Raw genomic sequence first — 19,386 nt, 5'->3', positions numbered from 1 at the left:
CACTCCCATAGCAATGCATGGGTGCACTGGGTGCCCCAAAGCAGCCGATATGTGTGATGGGGAGTGCCAAGATGGGAAACAACTGCTGAGAGGAAGAGAGAAACATTTCACTTCCCTCTTTCTAAGGTGAAAACTGGGTGGCTGTTTTCGAATCGATGTCTTGCTTCAGAAGTCACTAAAGTTTTGGTTCGAGGGCATCGATGTTAAGAACCTCAAAAGCAGAAAGGGTTTGGTTTGCAAATCTGGAGAAACCAGAGCCATTAAGGCTGGAAAAGAGCACTAAGGCCATCAAGGCCAACCATCCACGTTTTGTGTCAATGTCAGCGGGCTTGCAGTGGAAAGGTTTCCAACACGTGGCTTTGGAAAGACGTTCTGGAAGCAGTTTCCATCCCTGCCGACCTGCAGCCAACCCTACTCTTCCCTCCTGTTGTTTGGGAGAGAGACATTAAAGAAAGTCCTCCATGTTCAGCTCTCATGGCCTTGAGTTTTAAAAGTCTCCCTCGGAATACTTGGAATATAACCCAGTGGGGATGTAGGAATGAAATTGGGATAAAAAACACCAAAGCCAAGACTGAAAAATAATTAAATGAGCACTCAACCACCATCATTATTTTCCACAATTCCTATGCATATGCTAGATTGGATACAATGGTCTTGAATTGTTCCACACTATTACTGTGCTATAAATTATTTGAGAAAAGCACGGCAAGGCATCGTAATGTAATATATTTTTATAGTGCCATAAAGTAATTATGTGCCTGACAACAAAATCCTACAGAAGTGACATATTTTATGCTTAAATTATAATTACATTAAAAATGTCTCTTCCATTAAATGTTTATAGAGCGCACACAATTGCTGCTGGTCGACTTGTGAACAAAGACAACTGCACAGAGAGAGCAGGGAGATGCACTGAAGGGATCACGGAATCACCACATGGTTTGGGTTGGAAGGGGCCTTTAAAGGTCACCCAGCCCAACTCCCTGCAGTGAATTTTGGCATTTTTGCTGTGTTTTTGGCCAAAGCTCACAGTAACATCACTGTTTCGTGGCCTGAGCTCTGCTGCCTGGCTGAACAACCCATCAGTGTCCCATGAGATGCAGAGTTGGTTCCTCTTCTGGAAAAGAGGAATGGAACGAATTGCCAGGGGTAACACTAGGACTCCTACAGTTCCAGTTGCAAGAAAGCTGCAACTTCTCTTGACTGCGGCTCAAATCAACATCTTCCAATACCATTCTCCCATTGATCTTGCAGTGTTTCAGCACAGAACAGACAATCACATCCTCAGATTTGCTCTTGGAGCCAGGAGTGCCTCTTCCATAGAAGGAAGAGCTCAGAGCTGTGGATATTTGCTTTAAAGCTGTATGGGCTGCAGCCCACAGGAAAGGCCCCCATCCCTCCAAATGGGGCGCAGGGATTTTTCTTAGCTTTTGTCTAGCTTGGGTTAAAACAGGCCAAAAAACCACGCGGGGAGGGAACTGCCCTGTGCCCGTTGCTGCTAACAAGGCAAGGGGGTGGTTTCTGCATGGATGCCACAGAAGTGAAAAGAGCAATGTGGCAGCAAAGGCCCCACGGCCATCCCCTGCTGGGCACTCTCCTGGGAGCAAAGCTCTGCATCGAGGCCATGTGGGAGCACCTCCCACCTCCCCAGCACTCACCGAGTGCCACATGCTTGTGTCTGGCGGTGGGATAATGGCTCGAGTCTGCAAGGAAATGGCTTATGTGGTTTTCAGCCCAGCTTTTCCTGGAAAGTGCCCAGCTCCCACCTCCCAGCTCTGTGCTCTTCCTGCGTGACTCACTCGGGCACACAGCGTCCCAAAGGTGGGTGTTTGCCACGCTCTGAAGGAGGTGACATCTTTCCAGGGAGCACGGCTTGGGCAAAACAGCAAGAGGAGAAGACAGGGACAAGAGGGGACCTTGGGTTTGCCATCCCAGCTTGGCTTCCTGCCATTGTCAGACCTTTAGAAGTGACTTTGCTCAGCGTGCCTCAGTTTCCCCCTCCAGATGGGAGCTGTGCACAAGGACAGGAGTACAGGATGAGCAATCAACACTGTGCAAACAGTGCCACACACAGGAGCGGTGCGAAGATACACGAAGTGCCCTTCCGAAGGCATCGACACCCGCAGATCCCACGTGAGAAGTGAGGGCAGTTAAACAAGGCTTTGCACAGGCTGTGTTTGTCTCTACTCAGCTGCTCCCAGCCTGTCTGTCTGTCTGTCCAGGAGGAGAAAGCAGGGTTAAGTTCAGCCCTCAGAGCTGAAATATTCCAAACGTAAGGCGGATGTGGCATTTCCCAGGCTGCATGGAAATCAGAGACACATGCAGCCATGGCCATGGCAGCACATGTGCAGGGTTTATATGGAGGAACCGCACTGCCTGCTTTTTTTTCCTGCTTAAACCCATCCAGATTGAAGCACTCCAGCCCTAAGTCATGCTGCAGTATGGGGTTTCTCCCGTAGGACAGGAGGCATGGAGTCTACCTTCAGTTCTTGACCTGAAGGCAGTGCCTTTTTGCAACGAGCTCCCAATCCCCACCAGCTCTGGAGCTTTCTCTCCCTCTGCATCCTGCCAGAAGCTATGCAACAACAGGAAACTGTTGGAGGGACTGTTCTGCATTAGCTACAATGCAACTACTAGCTGCAGCCTGACAAAAGCTTCCTGCACTCCTTGCCAGGCAGTGAAGATGTGGCCTCAGGCAGAGGTCGGAGGTGATCATGTGTTTTATAGCCCTGGGTATCTCATCCATCCCACTGCTCCCACTCATCTTCTGCATCCCCATAACTCCTTTCTTTGCACTTTCAGCTCCTGCTGAAGGTTTCCCCTCTGCTCATCACTCAGCTCAGCAATGGGACAAACCCTCTGGCACCAACCCCAACAGCAGACAGAGGTCCTGGGGAAGGTCCCCACTCTGCCTTGCATCCTCACTGCTGCATTCTGCATTGCTAATGAAGAGCAGCGCTGCAGGCAGCGCGTCTCTGTAGGGCTATCAGCCTGCTCAGATGGTGCCAGGCACGCAGCCTCCAAACCTCCCACATTACAGCAGCTCTTGAGGCATGCAATAATCTGTCAGGAACGCAACATCTGCCACACCACCCTGGAAGCATATATTTTGGAGCAGCATCTATTGCACTGAAGTGGCCTTGTGTCACCCAGGAGAGGCTGGCACACGTTGTCTTCTCACAGAGCCATCAGCCAGATGTGCTTTGCCTGGTGATGCACCTACACTTAAACTTCCCTATTTTTCCCTCCTTCCCAGTGCCTCCAGAGCCAGCAGCTGGGATGAAGGAGATGCTCAAGTGCTTTGTTCCCTGTGGGATTCAGACTGAGGTGTTACTCCCCACTGAGCCCACCCTCAGCCTCGCTGCATATTTGGGCCCTGTGATATCCATGCCCATCCCACAGCCAAAGCCCACAGACAAACCCCAGGAATTTGGATGCACCCCATCCCCATGCCAAGGCTTGCCTCGCTGGAGGGGCTGCTTCTGAACCCACAGAAGGGCTGGGGGGATAGAGAGGGCTGGGGGAGGTATAGAAACCAAAACAGAAACAGAGCTCAGAGGGAGGGGGGGGATCCTTGTTTTCCATCCTTGGAGTGCCCCCAACAGCAGCTGGAGCCCAGGGGCTGCCTTCACCCCCAGCACCCACCCTCACTCCTCAAATCCTGGCAGCGCACAGCCTGTGCTTTCCTCCCACTCCAGACAAACCAGCCTTTATCTTCCCACTAAGTGGGCAAGAGGTGCCTCTTCCGACGAAGGCTGCCGCGGGCAGGACGCACAATGGCTCTTTGTAGCAGCTATCGAGGAAGCTGTGAGCCTGAGGAGCAGAACAGGTTTGCCTACAGGCTGAGCAAAGGCCGAAAATCCTCCTGGCAGCAATAATCCGTGGATCTGAGTGTAAGAAAACTCCCCGTCCCCTGTAATTTGGGTGTGGGACAGCCTTACCCACGAACCTTGGAGTGATCAGAATCAGCATCAGAAGTGCTCCTGGAGGTGGCAGAGCTGCTGATACAACACCATGGGATGCAGCCTCACATCTTCCTGTGGCCCCCCAAGCACATTTGTGGTGGGGAAGGACTAACATCTGCTTAATTTGGAGCTGAAAAAGATCACAGTCCTTTAGACAGCTTGGACGCATATTGATTTGACTGTCATGGTCCCAGGCTGTCGTGCCGTGTCAAAGCAAGAGGTTTTGATAAGGCTGAAGCAATGAAAATGCTGAATTTTCCCTTCAGGAGAAGAATTGCCAGGACAGTGATCTTCATCTCAAGATGATCTCAAGAGTGATGCAGAATGCCCTGCCTTTCACATGGGAGAGGACAATTTTCTTCACTTTTCCAACCCTTCGCCTTCCTCTGAAACTCTGGATTTAGCCTTTGTCAGGGATGCCAAGGATCCTTCATATTACTGTAATTACAACTGAAATGTCCATAGAATCGGGACTCCAGAAACTAAAGTCTAAAGGTGAGCAATGTCAATGTGGTTGATGGAGCAATATCTCCCACCTGCTGCTGTCCAAGGGCTCCCATGGACTAGATGGACTAAATGATCTTAGAGGTCTTTTCCAACCTTAATGATTTAATGATTCTTTGATTCTATGATGTCTCAACAAAACCCAGAACAGCCTATTTCCAGTACCCACCCACCTCCTTCAGCATCAGCTCCAGACTTTGATCCTTCAACCACCAACATCAGTATCTATGAAACAAATCCCCTTCCCACCTGCCTGGAATGTCTCTGGTGCTGGGATTGCCCCAGGTACAAAGCAGGGGATTGGGATATCTGGTTTCTATTTGCAACCCACGCAGAACCCAGAATCACTGTGGAACATTGCTCCTGGCATCAGACCCACCCAGGACTTTATGTGGCATTGTCACTCCCACAAGTAAGTCTGCAGCCCAGCATTCCAGGGCAGCCTCTGATGGCCACGAAAGGCTGAGAGATAACTAGCTACAAGCAGTGCCCCAGCACTGCCAAGAATGATCATCACTGCTAAATCTGCAAAATCTGGCTCCTGCCAAGAGCAGTTGGCAATCCCTATCTGTAGGGCAGGGGCCAGACCCAGCCAGGGATGCTGCGGCCCTGTTGTATTTCAGAGCAGAAATAAGGTTTTGTGTTAAACAGGTGGAATTCAAAATGAATATATACAGAACAAATGATGTGCCATCGTGGGATCCCATTGCTCAGTGCAGGTGAGGTTTGTCCTGGTGGCTCTCCAAAAGTGCCAAACAGGTAAAGAATTAAGGTCACTTCCTTAGGAACTGAGGAACTGTGATGTAAAAGAAATCTCTGTATGTGATGCTTCCATTCTCAAGAGAAAAATCAGGGTTTTATTTTAAACCTCACCTCCCGACTCTTCTGCTCTCCATTCTGCCAACTCACGTCACTTCTCAGCCAGTTGTGCTCTGGGTTGTGGACCTGGAGAGGCTCTCCAAGATGCCAGATCTCCCTGGCCGAGCTGTAGGTGTCCCTATTCGTTGCAGGGAGTTGGATCAGATGGTCTATAGGGGTCCCTTCCAACTCAATTCTATGACTCTATGCCCTGGCAGATCCATCCCTCCAAGTGCAAACCCTCTCCTTGCAGAGGCACAGTGCAGATGTGGGGCTAGAAGCCCAGGATCTGGCTGTGAGGTGCATGCACAGATTGTACCTGGCCTCATCTCCTGCTCCCTGCCCAGCTCCTGCCTGGAAATGAGCTGGGTCTGTGCAGACAGAAGCAGCTCAGTTCTCCTCTGGCAGTTTTCCCGTTGCAAAGAAAAGGATAAAAAAAGGAGAAAAATATTATTTTTAAACAAGTCTAAAAAGAAAGAGCTGAGAACAGGTTAAATACATATTCCAGGCTCAGTCCTCCCTCCCCCAGAATCAGCAGGATTCCCATCTCAGTACCGAAGGCAGTGCAGAAGGAGAATTCCCTGCAATGCAAACACACTGGTTCCAGGGATCTCCTCTTGCTGGTCCTGGTCACTCCAGGCCTGCCCAGATGGGAGTTGCCATTATAACTGGTGACACTGGTTAGGCTGCAGGCCTGCCACCAGCCCCACTGCATCCCCCAGCCTCCCAGGAGCAGGGGACATGGGGCAGCCATTCCCAACACCCCACTGAGCCATCCTGGATGACCCTCTGCTTGCAAGAAGTCAGCACTGACGCTGGGTTCTTTGCAAAGCATTTGGAGTCCTACAAGCTTCCAAGTGTCACTATTAGAAACAGCCCCACTTTTTGAATATCCAGGTTTGGGTTCAGCTGCTGTTAAACTTTAAGCAATGTACAGAAGACCCGTTGGCTTCCCTCAGACCAAAGGACACAACTGAAGCCAAGCGTGGGCTTAAACCAGGCTTCCGAAGGAGGTGAATGGAGTTCAGCATTCCTGAAGCAGGATGTGGGCACCTGCCCGGATCTCTTCTGAAAACAAGATGTGCAGATAGCACGGCTTCACCTGGCTTCACTCTGGGACAGCCCCGTGCCCAGCTTGGCTCAGTGTCCTGCGTGAGATGTCATGTTTTCCATTAAAGGAGCCATTCAGGAAACGATGACTCGGAGCCTCACGGAGGTGGATGCTGTAAACAAGGAGGGATGTCTGGCGGTGCCAGGAGTTTGGTGCCAGCAGCACGTCCTGACAGCAGTGGATGAGCACAGTGAGAGCAGCAGCCCCTCTCCCCAGAGCTGTAGGACTCTCTGAGCATCTGAGAACTGGAGTTCTATTCTGTTCAAGCAATCCTCATCTCCAAAATGAGGTTATGGAGAATCCACCAAAAATCCCTCTGCGTTTCCTTAGCATGGAGGAAATGAGTGAGCTCAGCTCCGGCTCTCACAGCGAGCGTGCCCTGCCAGAAATAGTTCTGCTTGGGCCAGCAAAGCTGAGCTTCCCAGGCTGGATGGGGAGACTGAGAGCTTTGCTGCTCAATTCCAAGGGGAGTGATGTGAGCTGCCAGCGCTGAAAGCAGCAGCGTTGCTTCTGAGCATGGAATCAACCCTGAGCAGATGGACCCACGGTGCTACCACTGTCTCTGCTCTGGATATGGTACTGGGAAAATGGCTCGGTCTCACCCAGGCACTGAGGATGAATTCAGGTGGAATGGCTTTGAAAGATGACTGCTTCTTCCTGGGGTCCATCAGCGTGGCTGCTCCCGTGTTTCTGGGCAGCCTGGTCTGGTGGTTGGCAGCCCTGCACACAGCAGAGGGGTTGAAACTAGGAGGTCACTGTGGTCCTTTTCAACCCAGGCCATTCTATGATTCTATGATTCCTTCTTATTCTGTGACTATGTCACAAACCCTTTCCCCCTCTGCACTTCCAGCAGCAGTAAGACCAAAGCAGATGCTGGCAGCTTGCAAGGTTCTTCTTCCTGAGCCGTGCAGAGTGGCCTTGATTTGCCATGCTGCTCTAGCAGAGTGTGTGAGCAGGTACGGCTAATGGCAAATTCACCTGATGAATTGGAACCTACAGAGTGGTGCATTTATGCGTATCAAATGCCTGTTTCAAATGAATATCCCATGACTACTTCTTATAAAAACAGGAATTCGTACTTGAAAAGGTGTTAATATCTGAGAGTTTGCTAAAGAAACGAAGGCTGACAAAAGCTGGAGTTTGTAGGCGTTGGTTTCCTACATGCCCAAATCTGCCCGTAAAGATTTTTGTTGAACACATTGAAAACTCTATAGCAAAGAGAAACAACAGAGTGTGCCTCCCTGCCCTCAGAAATGTGATTGCATCATATGCAGACACCTCCAGCTAATGAGCTCTGGTAGCAGCAGCATTGCTTGAGCAAAGTTAGGAGAGGGCCAGGCTGCATTTGCCCCATATACTTCAGGGGAAACTCTCCCCACCCTCCCCATACATTAAAATATTTGTTAGGAAAATATTCATGTTTCTTTTCAAAAGTAAATATATATATATATGTATCTGTTTAAAAAATGGAATCAGAATGTCTCCTTCAATAAAAAAAATAGGAGCTTTGGCACTGATGTTACTCTAGGGGATGTGTCGATTCAATACTTTTCTCCACTACTTGATGGCATGTCGGAAATTGTAGTGCATAATGGAAGTGTCATTTCTAACAAACATGTCATAACATAATGGGACATGCCAATCTCTGATGGAATAGGTGGAAGCTTAATACTCCTGCAGCGGATGCTTTGAATAGCTGAAAGCTCCTACCTTATGTTTCAGACCCAAAAGCCTCCTGCCTGTGTTGCAGCCAAGCAGCTTGCTTTTTTGACAAAGCGTGTGCAAATGCAGCAAACACCTGAGGGGGGGATTGCAGAAAAGCAGCCCCCAAGGTTTGCTTGGCTCTCCTGCTCCGGTGCCAACATGAAGAAAGGAGATGAAGTGGCTTAAAGCTACGAGTTCTGGGCTTCAGCCAATGCACTGGTGCTCAAGGAAGGTCTCTGGACAGAGATCTGCTCCCAGCCCCTCTCTGCCCTTCCCAAGGACGTGCTGCAGGGCTGCTGTTTGCATCTGCAGTCCCTCTATAAACCCACCCCCATGTCCGGGCAGTGTTATCTTTCTGGCATTCCAGAGTGCTTAGATCTGGCCTCAAGCAGCCAGAGGAATTTGCTCCCCCAGCACTTATTTCTCCTTTCCCCAGAAGAATCCCATGGGACAGCTCCTGTTGTGCAATGAGGACGGGCTGATGTCCTGCCAGCACTCCTGACCCATGCTCTGGGCTCTTTGGTCACCTCCACATTGGGGCTGGATGATGGGGGGGATGGTGATGGGGTCATGGTGCTCCATCTGCAGCAGGGCTGGATGTAAGAGTTGTGGTTACGTGGTTATAGTGTTTCATCTGCAGTGGAGCTGGGTGATGGTGCAATGGTGAGGAGGCCCCGGTGCTCCATCCATTCAGGGTTGGATTATGGAGTTGTGGTGCTCCATCCGTGATGGGGTTGGATGATGGGGTCATGGTGCTCCGTTCATGCAGGGCTGGATGGGGTCATGGTGGTGGGGTCATGGTGCTCCATCCGTGGTGGGGTTGGGTGATGGGGCCATGGGGTTGTGTCTGTGGTGGAACTAGGTGATGGGGTTGAGGTGCTCCATTCATGGCAGGGTTGGGTGATGGGGTCATGCTGCTCCATCCACGGTGGAGCTGAGACAGATTAAGGGCAGCAGCCTCTTTTCCCCACTGCCCTACTGGCCCCCAGGTTCACACCAGCTCATTCAGAGGCAGAACTGGACGAAGACCTGGCTGAGATGTATCACACCTTGGTCCCTCACTCCCATTTTCCAACCAATTTTAACAACAGAAGGGAATGATCCCCTGCACTGAGCATGGCTCAGCTGCAGCAGTCCTGGATGCAGGGCAGAGCTGAGCCATTTCATCACGAATCCGAGGGGGAAATAAGAAATCCCACACATTCAAGAGCAAAGAGTTCAAAGAAATAAAAATGTGGGGAAGAGATTGAGAAGGCTGAGGACTAAAACCAGGCTAATTGCTTGGGGTTAGGAGGAGGTGCAACGACATCTGCTTACAGCAGGGCTTTCTGCTGCTCCTTTTGCTACAGTTGATGCTGGGGAAAGAGAGGCTGTGGGACACATGGGGTTGTAGGGCTGGTGAATCATCCCGGGCAAGCTTTTCCAGTGCCTTTTTGTTGACAAGAACACCGTGCTGACAAAACAGCCCATTTTCCCCAGTCTAACCTCATCCTTATCAGCTGTTCGTTACAGGAGTGTTGGCTGACACTGGATGGTGGCAGACACAGATTATTAAGTTGTTGACAGAAAGCTCATCCACTTTGAACAGTTCTCATCCCACCACGCAGGCAGTTCCAGACAGGCTCTCAGCAGCCTGATGCCATGTGTCAGGTGAGCATCCTTGAGGGATGCACCCCCATTTCTCCCCTGAACACATTTAAGGTCTCTGCATGAAAATGGGAATGGGGGAGGAAGAGGGTTGATTTGGGTGGGTGCTGTCACAGTGGTCCTTGTAATGAAGGAGAAAGGAGGAGCACTGTATTGTGCCTACATGGACAGGGGAAACCCACCTGTTGCTTTGCCAGCCGATCACAAGGAAGCCCGATCACAAGAGAACCCCAAGCCCATGACACAGCACTGAGAAACTCTGGGTTTTGCTTTGATGCCTGCCTGAAAGATGAAAAGTCATAATCAAAGCCAAGAGCACGCAGAACAGCAGACTCTAAAATAATTGGGCACTCCAGCCTTCCCAGGGAAGTGCAAAGAGGAGGATTACTGTTACACAGGGAGTCAAATGCATGAGCTTTAATCTAAGCAGGCTCAGCCTCTCACCTGTCGTGGGACCGTGCTGCTCCCTGCTCCTTCTCCTTGCCTGCATTACAGCTTCCATGGGCACTGCTGGCACTTTGGCTACACGTTGCCTGCACGCCTGCTTTTATGGCAGGAATTTGCCCACCTGGGGAGCCCCATCCCATTGCTTCATTTGCCCGTGTTAAAGGGTTTCAGAAGGCGTCTGCCTGCTGGGCTGAAGAAGGCTGTGAAAGGTTTCAAATTGGTCGGTGCTGGTGGGAAGGGGACAGCTCTGAACATGGACTTCTGTGCCATTGCTATAATAGTGACCCATGTGCCAAGGGACCAGGGACAACCACACATCCCAGTCACAGATGGGGCAGAGCAGGGCAGGAGTGGGGCAGCAGGGTGAGGGAGAACACAGGAGAGGATCGTCTTTAAGAATGGAGAGACAAAATGTTCTTGCTCAACGCTGTAAACAGCCCTAAAGTGTTTTGAAAGACTCTGTCAATATAAATTACTGAGAAACAAGACACTGGAATTGCAAAAGAGGAGCCCAGCTGGAGGAAGGCTGCTCTGAGAGTCTCGCTGCTGCTTCTCCAGCACTCAGCAAGCCCTGCTCTGTGCTCCTCGCCTGCCTGCATGCCTCTCTATTCTTCCCCTCTTGCAAGGAGATGCATCAAGTGCTCTGCACGAGATGAGTGCATTAAAGCATCCATCAGCCCCTGCCCCAGCAGCTGTACAAGCAGAGGGAAGTTACCAGCAGGTACCCAGTGCTTAGGATGGATGAAACAGATGGACAGCAAAAACTTCTGCACCCACAGACCTTGTTCCCAATGCCACCCCACAAATGGCATCAAGCAGGGCTCTGCACTTCTCATTGCTGCCTAAAGCACTGCCAACATCACTCTGTCAAAAGGATTTCTCCCAGCCCCACTTCACCTGGGCCCCAACCCCAAAGCAAGGCAAGTCCCACTGCAGCTGGAGGGAGCCCCACCAGTGGCACCAATGAAGTGGAGCAGCTCCATCCCCCACTGCAATGCAAACACTCCAGGATGGCAGCAAGCCAGGCAGAGAGATAATATTTTTCTTAGATACTAGCTCAGTATGAAATCAGAGCAGGAGTACACTCAAAGAAAGTCTTGACAGGTACTAATGAGGGTTTCAGGTGGGCTTTTAAATTTTAACTAGGAAGCTGAGAAAATGATGGATTCCAACAATCCTCCTTGTGATGAAAGGGCTCAGTGCTCCCCCAGCAAAGCACCAGCAGTCAGAGCTGCACAGGAGGGTTTAGCACTTATTTCTGCTTCTGCAAACACTGTGGGATGCTCTGTGAGAGCTGCACACGAGGCCACGAATGGGGGTTTCCAGGGGGTTTGGGGGTTTCACCCACAGCCCAGGATGCACACAAGGAGTGGAGATGTTTCCATGTTCCATCACCTGTCACCATCACCTCCACCTCCCCATGCTGCCCAAAGCACCCCAGGGCAGAGATGGGGCGGCCCCAGCTCTGCTATGGGGGGTGATGTGGTTGGGGATGGGAAAGGGGGACTGAAGCACTTTGCTTGGCTTGAGCTGAGCATCGCTCCCAGCAGAGCAGAGGAGGCACCGAGCAGCGTTTTGGCTGATGTCTCTCCCTGTCAGCGTTCAGAAATATGAGACGATGGACGGCTCGCAGGAGCAGAACTAACAAGCCAACAAATCAGGCCGCTGCCATCTCCTCCGCCCCTCTCTGTCTGGTTCAATAACAGCCAATGGGGGAGGCTCCGAGAGCTGCTGAATGGCTCGATAACCAGGAGCCAAAAACATTCAAAACCGCACGTCTAAATTAATTCATCCCAAAGCATCCGCAGACAGCCAAGGGGGGGTAAGGAGGGGGGGGGAAAGGCGGGGAGGGAGGAGGTGGAGGAAAAGAAATAGAAGAAGGAGAAACGACTTGGCTTCTTTTCAAACCCTTTCTAAAAATGCTGAAAGAGTTTGGCAATCCTGATAAAAAACCCCGTGCAGCGGTTGCCCTAATTTCTCCGAGTCCCATCACCGAGACGCAGGCGACAGGACGGCTGTGGCATGTAAAATCAGGGCGGAAAAGGGCGAGGAAAGGGGATGGGTGTCAAAATGACAATGGCAGGATGGCAGGATGGAGCTCCGTTCCTGGTCCCCACCGCTCACCTCGAGCCCCCTCCCAGCATCTGTGCCCTGTGTCCCCAGTGCTGTCCCAGCCCAGAGAAGCAGAGATGGGTTTTAGTGCTGTGTAAAGGAAGCGGACGATGTCATACTGTCTGCTGGAATGAAATTCTACAGAGCCTCGAGGAGAGGCATGCGAGCACAAAAGCAAGGCTTTAGTATGCAGGGAGAGGGAGGCTGCTTGCCTGTAATGCAGCACAGAGAACTGTTTTTCATTCAGCAGCATGAAATCCAGGCAGGAAAAGGCTGGAGCATCCAGCTCTGTTTTTGGGACCTTTCCCAAGGAGGTGAGGGCAGAGCTGGCACCATGACATTGCTGCAGGTTGTGGGAAATCCCTTCAGGAGTGCCTCTGTTTGAGGTTCAGTGTTTGTGACAAAATGTTCATCAGCAGTGGAGCAGTGCTGCGTGGTCACAGCCAGCTCACCGTGTCCAAAGCAAAATGCTTTGGGGTGTCTTTGAAGCTGATTTCCTCAATGCTGGGAGCTGATTTCATCAGTGTTGGAAGTTGACTTCCTCAGTGTTGGTGCCAGTGATCTCTGTCAGTCCTTTCTGACTTGAGATATTCTACAGTTCTATGAATTAGAAACTCTGGAATTCAGGCCCATTACAAATTTCAAGCTCAATACCTTATATTTCAAGGTTTCTAAAATTACACATGATGTTAATTGACTCCACTCCTACTCTGCTCTCCTGACTGCTGAACGATAGCATCTCCAGGGCAGCACCAGACCCCAGCACACACTCAGAGTTGTTCATCTGAAAGGCAAGCACTGATGCAAGCAACACCACATTTAAGGACTGCAGCCCATCAAACCAACAGCACAACCAAGGGCAAAAGCATTTTTGAGTCATCCTGAGTCTCGCAGCGATGTATATAAATAATTGTACAGGCTAAAGCTAACAACTGAGTGCAAACACTCCCACTGCTGCAGAACTTGGTGACATTCAGCCAAAAGGTCAGTTTTCTCACGATGGTATTTGCATTCTCCATCTACATACATTAAAAAGAAAGCAAAGGAACTGAAAGGGGCAGATGAATGGCCTGGAAATGCTGACAGGTCCTTGGTTTCAATGGGGCCTTGCATTTGTTTTCTTCTCTTTAACTGTTAGGGCTGAGCAACAAAACACCTCCCCAGGGTGCTGGGTCTTATTCTCCTGTGTCTGAGTGCCCCTTATGGGAGCAGGACACCCCACAGCCCCAGCAGGACTCTACAGGGCCGCCATGCAGCACCACGCCTGCCACAGCTCTAGGGCAGCAATTTTAACCCTGGAAAGAGTTTGGAATGACAAAACTGTGCAATCAGCTCTGTTAGGATATGTAGCGTTTTAGGAAGCCCTGATCTCAGCAGTGGTTGAGTGCATTGGAAGATCACATCTCCGTCTGACTCCAGGCTCTGGGCAGGATGAGCAAGGAACAGGGATTTTCTGTCTTTCAGAGCTGATGTTTCTTATCTGCAGAGTGTGGGGAGGGAAGAGGTGTTGGGAAATCTCTCTGACTCATCCTTAAAACTTGCTCAGTCAAAACGTCCGTGGCATGTAGCGTGCTCCGCCTGAGGGACTTCTCCTCCAGAGCCCTGTTTGAGCTGGAGAAGGAACGGCTCCAGAAGTCGAGACCTAATTATAGACGTGCCATCCCTTTGGTCTCCAAGCGTGCATCAGTGAAACCTCACAGCTCGGTGATCCAGGACAGGAGTGACATCTGCACTGGAGGAGGCTGGCTCACTCAGAGCCTTGCTGCAGCCTGAGGCGTGCTGTGCTCTGCGGCCGCTCTGAGCGCGTCTCTGCTGATGTTGGAGGCATCACAGCCTGCAGAGCGGATCTTTTTGATCAGAAAGAGGAAAGCTGCAGCAGACATGAGCCCTGGGAGCCCTGTCCTTGCTGTCTGATGAAGGGATCGAAGTTGGATCACCTCCTCCTTGCTGCCCAGGCTGGCACGCTGCTTGTCGCACTGATTGTACACACGTTTCAAGTCTCAGCTCAGATTTTAACTGCTGATGGTTTTAGCAGCAAGCAAAGAGCCTCGAGAGTGGCCAAACCTGGAATGCAGGCCGTGCCGTGAGATCACTGCTGGGTCCCACCTCTCCCACTGAAGGTTCTCCCAAAAACAGAAGGGGAAGCTGCCATAGGAAGCTGAATTGCTCCCTGAGCTCCAGCCCCCACCTCAGCTCCATGCTGGCCAAGGTGACGGCTCAGAGCTCAGGGTGGAAGAGGCTACAGCAGAAATTTTAGGAGAAACACTGGAACCACTCAAGTCACCGCCATGATCCAGCCCCACACTGCTCAGCCATCTCCATACAGATGTGTCCAGGTGTGGCCAGCCCAGGTTTGCAGGCAGTGGGGCCACAGAAGGGACCAAATGCTGTCAGGTTTGAAGTCCCATCAGTCCCCTTTAACACGCTGAAGGTCGTTTTGTGAATCCAGACCTGTGTTTGTGTCTGTTCAAAAATCAATACAATAATATCGCACTTCTGGAGGGCGTTGTGACACTCTGAGGATGTGTTCGGAGTGCTTTTAAAGTCCTCCTCCGGACAGAGCTCTGCAAGCTCAAATTGAAATTGCTTTTAACCTTTTCCTGGGTCACGGATGGACCGGCTCTGCTTTAACATCCAGCGGATTCAAGTTAAGGATTCCTTCTGCAAAGCAATAAAACACAGTCAACACTCAGACAGATTTGTCACCCAAGCAGAAAGAACGCAGGAAAAGAAGAAACGGTGAACATCCTTCCTGCATAGTGGAGGAGATGGGGGAAGGGGCCAAGCAGCAGAGCTGCCATCCTGCAGCTGCTGGTGGGATTAAATGCATCACTGCTGCATCACCTGCAGGGCACGTGGCTAATTAGCAGCCCCAAATGGCTCTGCTGCACAGAAGTGTTATTGACTGAATAAGAGCTCAGGAAAATGGCCCAATCTCGGCGAAGGTAACCTCCTTTTTCTAAATGGTTAATCTCCAGCATTAGAGCTAGTGTGTTAAAGGAGGTTTAGGACAATTTAATAGGTCATAAAACTTTATGGTCCCGGTTGAAATTGGAGTGATAACTCTGGAGTGTAAAGCTATACTTTGCTAAATGTCTCCCTTAGATTTTTTATTTTATTTTATTATTGGAAACTTAACATCTGCTACAGCAAAATAAAACGGAACAATTTTCGCTGCTGAGAGACGTGAGCATTCTGCTTCTCTTCATTCTGTTTATATGTTTATTGCTTAAAACTTTGGCGTCGGTATTATCCTTGATTATTAAGACTTCAATCACTTCAAGGAAGGGAGAGAGAAAATAATCCAAAACAGATCGTCTTCAATTGAACCTGTGAGCAGAATGGAAACCAAAGGGATGCAGAATCTCAGGCATCAGTATCATCTGGAGTCCTTTCAAGCTTCAATTACCCACGTGGTTCCTCGGCCAACTTGGTTCTGTAGCAGCACTGCATAAAGCAAGGTGCAAATGGGCATCAAAAGTGCCATGGGGGATCTGGAGGCATCCTCCATCCTCCCTTTGGTTCCCCAGGCAGATGGCAGCCAAAGAACCCCAGCAGCTCCCATTGAGTTGCCCCAGGGATCCCCCCTCACCCCCGGGCCCCTGCTTTGGCCTTTGCCAAAAGCTTTGCTCCTTCTACAAGACATCACTTGGGCCACGAGGAGATCTTTTGCAAGGAATAACGCCTCTCCCTTCCACACAGTCCCCTTAATTAGCCATTAGGAAAACGCAGTATCGGAAAAGCGAGGCACAAATTTAATTAGTTGTGTTTTATTGGTGTAACTAAGGAGAAGGCCCCCGGACTCCATTGGAGGAAAGGGATCGATAGAGAACATCTATTTTCACTAGAAAACAATTGCAGCTGACGGCCGCCGGTGGGGCACGGTGATGGAGCAGCCCAGAGCACAGGGGAAGCACAGCTGATATCTGCAGAGCGGATCTGTGCATGTTCAGATAGCATTTCAGAGCAGCTAATAGGAGCTGACACATAGCTAAAAGGAGATGGCTCCCATTGCTCAATTAACTAATTATCTTTTAAGCTGTTTTGACTCAAATGGGAAATAATAGCAGAGGAGCACGGGTTTTGCATTTGTTCAGTCTGTTTCCCAAGCAAAACCTTCCCCACAGCTACTTGAGTTGCCCAGCTTGCTGTGCTGAGTGGCACAGCAGCATCGTGGCATGGCTGCAGCCTGGTACAAGAGCGTCACTGCGCAGCTGCATCGTGGCTCAGTTGCAGCACAGCAGAGCTGCATTCTCACTACAGCCCAGTTCATCTGCACCACGGCACACTTGCAAGATGGCATGTATGGTTGCACCATGGAAAGCTGTATTACAGAAGAGCTGCATCGTGGCACAGCTGCACCATGGCATGGCTGCACCATGGCAAAACTGCACTGCAGCACAGCATGCATGCCCAGTGGGAGCAGCTGCTTGCTTCTCCCATGCTCATCCTCCCCGCTCCCCGTCACCAGGATGGAGCAGCACATTTGCTGGCTCTCCCAGCCATTCTCATGGAGATATCACAAGAAACGTTTCCTTCTTGGCAGGGCTGATGTGTGTGCAAACTTGCTGTTATTTACATACTTGCTTCTCTCTATGAAAACGTCCCATCTGGGCACACTTAGAGCACTTCATATCAGCGCCACTGAGTCAGCACATGCTGTATCTTTGCATGGCATATTAATGCCACCAGACCATTCCCAGTCCCTCTCCCCCTGCTCTATCACTATTCGCCTTCCCATTTTCCTGCATGACTGGATCCAACAGAGGCCAGTTTTGCAGAGAGGAAATGCAACCTCTGCCCACTGTGGAGCATTCCCAGGTGAAGCTGCCCAGAGGAGGAGGGGGAACCACGCTGTGAGCACAGCCTCCTCGCAACCCCGTGGAAGCAGAGCTGCTCACAATGCTTAATGCTCTCCAGCATGATTTCGTCTACGGAGATCACTCAGACTTTGATAAGATCATAGCAGGAGGACAGGAGGAAATTGCAGCCTTGCTCAGTGCTTGAGATTACGCTGCTGAACTTGCTGTATCTGGGACATTATAGCCCAGCTTTAATAGCATCATATTAAGCTGAGACAATGCAGCCCCGTGACCTTGCAGTGCTTGATGGCCATATGTGCTATTTTAATGAAAAATTGGGACTTAAGTAAATGGCCGCCCATCGGCAGAGGGCTGCTAACAGGATCTCACTCGGGAGGGCAGGGGAAGAATTGGGCTGTAATGGCCATCATCATCCCTCTGCCAGCGATCATCCACCATGGGATGGAACCAAGAAGGACATCTCTGGCTGTAACGGGTCCCCCCTGGAGGTGGACAGCACTGTTTTCACCACATTCAGGTGTACTGAAGCCACTAAAACACCTTGCCTATGCCAGCATACCTCGGTGAGCAGGGAGTCGGGGCAGGCTTCCTCCCGCAGCGAACTGAAGCCGTAAATATTGATAGCCCTTTTCTTCCAGGGCTTTTTAATGCCCTCTTATACTCAGAAGCGATTAAGCGCACCCATCATTACTAACCTGCAAAGTAAATGTGTCCTAATGGGCAGGCGAGCTGCGCCCGCGCCAACAAATCATTTCTAATGAATAGCACCTGGCACATTCATCACCGTTACGTGCCAAAGCAAATCCATCTGTGTTAGCCACCGGGAAGAGCCAGGCAGGGCTCACTCCGGGCTCGGCAAGGTGGGGAGGTTTGGCTCACGGTGTGCATGGGGCTCTGAGCTCTGCAGAAAGGCTCCTCGAGGAGCAGCGCTGCTCCGCGCACAATGGCCAGAGGTCCCTCGGAGCGGCATGAAAGGCTCTAAATAGAAACCAGCGCTTCTCCTCGCGCTCACACAATGCTTTCCTGACCCTCCCCTGACCTCACCCTCAAATCTGGGGTTCACAGCCCCAGCCTTGAACCCGGCTCTGTTTTTTCATGTTTGGCCTCTCTATTTCCTGAGGTCAGGCAGCCCACCGCTCCATTAACATGAAGCAACTCAGGGCTCATTTGCCAAAACTGACATCCTGGGAAAGTCCTGATGAATTTATGAATTAGAGGCTACAGATTGCCAGAAGAATTAAGGACTTGCTTGTTTTCTTTTTATAATTATTATTATTTGCAGGAAATCAGCTGGGATGCTGCTGTTTTCCTTTTCCATCAGCCTTGAACGCTGCGTCAGCAGCAGTTTGCTTTCAGAGAGGAAAAAACACCTTTTTAAAGGTTTGTTGCTTTGTTTTCGGAAGGAAGGGCCGGAGGAAGGCAGCGGGGCGAGGTGCTCCCACCCTGCAAGGTGGAAGAGGTAACATTTATATCCCATAAATCACACGTCAAGTGGCCACGAGGAGAGGTCATTAAACAGATATATGAGGCAAGAGGCAAAGTCCATCCATTTTGGGAGACGCTCCCGGTGTCAGCAGCTCTGCAGCAGCCTCTGGAGCGCGGTACCCTGCCAGCAACACAGAAGCTCCCACATTAATCCCTTGTTTATTCCCCCTTCTACTTATTTGACCACATTTTCTTAAGTAACTTGCTGGCTTCCCCCTGGCAAAGCTGGAGATGGGGAGATGGATGGGAGCACAACGGATGGAGTGATGGATGGGGGCTGGCGATTAATCATCAAACCGGGAGCTTTTGCTGGGAGTCATGTGGAAAATGCAGCTTTGGAAGCATTTGTCTTGGTCCCACCAACAACAAGAGGGGCTGCTCCCCTTCCCTTTGTCTCTCACTCCCTTTCTTCCCTCCCTCTCCCTTTTTGGCTTTTTGCACCCAGTTCCGCCGATTAAAACCTTCCCCATCCTTTACCTGCTCCAAGCAGCTCCTCTGCTGCCTTGATTTATGCTTTGTTTATCTCAGGCATCAGCAGAAAAATAACGACCAGATAATAAAGAGCGCTGAGCAGCTATTCACATGCCACGGCCCTGCTGTGGTGCCTTGGCACGGAACGGAGCAGGAGGAGCACGAAGTCAAACAGCTCCTCTGTGCATTGAGTCAGCACTTTAGTGGGCACAGTGATGGAGAGGTTTCCTGGGGGCCTCGGGGGGGGGGGGGGGGGGGG

Source organism: Lagopus muta, chromosome 19, assembly GCF_023343835.1.
Source record: "Lagopus muta isolate bLagMut1 chromosome 19, bLagMut1 primary, whole genome shotgun sequence".
NCBI classification, from domain to species: domain Eukaryota; kingdom Metazoa; phylum Chordata; class Aves; order Galliformes; family Phasianidae; genus Lagopus; species Lagopus muta.
Note: the sequence above shows the minus strand (reverse complement) of the source record.